General features: G+C 34.8%; 1 pseudogene; it reads right to left on the reverse strand.

Annotated features, from left to right (window-relative positions):
* The window catches only part of LOC107693010 (heterogeneous nuclear ribonucleoprotein L-like), a 50,284-nt pseudogene that overhangs the window by 24,172 nt on the left and 23,081 nt on the right, over positions 1 to 3,031 (reverse strand).

The following is a 3,031-nucleotide window of genomic DNA, read 5'->3' on the forward strand; positions in this document are numbered from 1 at the left end:
CTAATTTATTGAGATGCACCTGTATATATATATATATATATATTAATACAATATTTTAAAAGTCATGAAAATAATAAAACCTTAAAAATGCATTGACATATTTATAAAGAATATGTATTTATCTAGCTGACATTTATGTCAAGCTCTAAAAGATTTCAATAGAAATTACTGAGAAATTGCCATTTGTGAGTAACTTTGAATTTCCAAAAATCACAAACTGATTATTAATAATTACAATAATAACAAAATAATTATTTTAAATGTAAATACAAAATAATTCAATCAATTAAATTAATTAATTTAAATATAAATGAACATAATTATAAAAAAAATGTTTTATTTAATTAAATTAGTTTTAGTATATTAAACAGTGATAAAACAGGCAGCTTAAGTCAAAGTGTTAACTGGAGTCAAAGTTTGAGAAGTGCTGATCTGAACTCTGACTGTGACTCATTTGGGTCTGTTTTCAGTTCTTCTGAAGCATCTGACAACATCAGACAAAGCTGATCATTAAACCTAACTGAGAACTCCTGAGGGTCTCCTAAAGAGCAAGGAGTGATAAACACACACACACACACACACACACACACTCACTCTCACTCTCACACACACACACACGCACACACTCACTCACACACTCACTCACACACTCACTCACACACTCACTCACACACTCACTCACACACTCACTCACACACTCACTCACACACTCACTCACACACTCACTCACACACTCACTCACACACTCACTCACACACTCACTCACACACTCACTCACACACTCACTCACACACACACACACGTACCTCGGCGCAGCAGGAAGGGTTTGGTGTAGTCCCAGCTGTCGTTGTCGTTTCTGATGACGTTGAGGCGTGAGGGCTAGAATGAGAGAGCACAACGGCACTGCATGTGTGTTAGATCCAGCGCTGTGTGTGAGTGTGAGTGTGTGTGTGAGTGTGAGTGTGAGTGTGAACGCTGCACATTTACCCGAGCGTATTCGATTTTCAGCGTGCAGCAGCCGGCATAGATGTCGGCACCGTTGAGGGCAGCTTTGGCCTTCTGAGCGTTCTGGATGGATTCGAACGTGACGGCTGTCAAGGAAAAACTCCACAGAACACACACTTACAACACAACAACAACACAGCTTCAGCTGGGAGTAAACAGCATGTAAACGGGCTGCTGAAGCTCGTCTCGTTGCTGTGTGTTGCTGGGATACATGCATATTTAATGAGTGTGTGTAATGTGTGTCCGGGGAGCGAACGTACATCCAAAAGCACAAGCTGATACAAACGAACCTAACATCTTAATGAAAGGCCATGAAGGTCATGTGAGGTTTAGGGATGTAAATATCATGCTCATCATCAGACTCCTTTTAAAAAACAGATTTAAAAAACAAATGCATTTTCAGATCTTTATATTATGTTTTTAGAGGGTAGTTTATGAAATTTTTGCAACAAAAAAGTTTCCAAATTTCCAAAAATAGAAATATAGAAAATAGAAATATTCATGTTATAATTACTAAATGTAAAATTAATGCTAACCTGTCTTATTTTGAAAAAACATAATTCCCAGTGTGCACAAACTTACCAGTTTAGTGCACTTTCCATTTCAGCATTTACTTTTTTTTTATTCATATTTTTAAGAATTTCTTTATTAGTGAAAAATACCTTGATGGGATAACAGAATCAAGCAGTTGTCATCTAAATTAATCTCTTTATGTTACAGTTTTAATTTTCAAATTATTATCTCATATTTATTAATTTTATCAATTTATCAAATCAATTACTAATTTAGTAATTATATTCTATATTAATAAATATAATATAAAAAATTTCAATATTATATTCATAATATTTGTAAATAAATTTCATTTTTGCATGTCCTTTTACTATATTTAAATAACATTTTATTTGTTTTATTTTTCTGTTTCTTTAAATACATTTTAAATAGTGTGTTTAAATTAACTGATTTGAATAGCTGTTGATTATACACACACACACACACACACACAAGTCAAACTATTTTGCAAAATATTTATTTTATATTTTATTCATGCAAATATTTAAGTATTTTGAGAGCATTTACTAATTATTTGCAGTGCTTCATTGGAGTGGGCGGAGCTAAAGAATTAACCTGTTTCAGTTCTCTGATAGGTGAAGAATTCTCTGCAGAATCATGGGAAATGTAGTTTTTAACCATGAGTTCTGCTATTGAACAATTATTTAGAAAATAAGTTGAAATAATGCTGCCTGACGGCTTTGGGAGAAGCATAAACCATCGATTAACAGCCTCTGAAATCATAACTGGTCTGTGTTTAACGGTTTATGGTTAAGTTCTGATTGAAAATCCGCTGGAAGTGTGAGTGAGTGTGAGCACATCATCAGAAGGATATTCCACCATGGCCTGGATCCCGTTCCTCTTGAAGATCACGATGCGCAGCACGTTTCCGATCGGGTTACAGACCGTGTACAAAACATCCTAAAGAGGAAGAGCAGAAGCTGTTGAGAGTAGGGATGTCAATTTTCGTTAATTTCCATGATCGATCATCGTTTAAATTAACGATCAATAAATGTCGCTTCCAATCACCAGCGGTGCTGCGGCAAAACACACTGCTGCTCACATGAAACATTTTAATGTGAGTATTATGACACAAGTGAGTTACAAAGCTTTGTTTAGAAGAGAAATATTGGGTTAGCAGGCAAATGTTACATCGTGACATCGTTCGATACATTTAAAGCCAGACGCGGCTTTGTGTTCTGTTTTGCCAGTGAGTCACGAATTTCTACAAATGTAATAATATTTAAAGCTTCTTTTCCCAAATCCTCACCGTCTCACCCTCTAATTTTGCAGGTTTCTTTTATTGTTATTCACTTTTAATCACTGTTAAAATCACCTCTCTTACTGTGCAGGTGGGAAATAAAAGATTTAGTGACCATTAATTAAGAATTCGTTCCCTCATTTTAATTAAATCATGGGTTTTCTAGGGAACAAATTAATGAAACATGGACAGTGGCCACAAATTAATAAGTCG

Source organism: Sinocyclocheilus anshuiensis, unplaced genomic scaffold (assembly GCF_001515605.1).
Source record: "Sinocyclocheilus anshuiensis isolate Anshui unplaced genomic scaffold, SAMN03320099.WGS_v1.1 scaffold1200, whole genome shotgun sequence".
Taxonomy (NCBI): Eukaryota; Metazoa; Chordata; class Actinopteri; order Cypriniformes; family Cyprinidae; genus Sinocyclocheilus; species Sinocyclocheilus anshuiensis.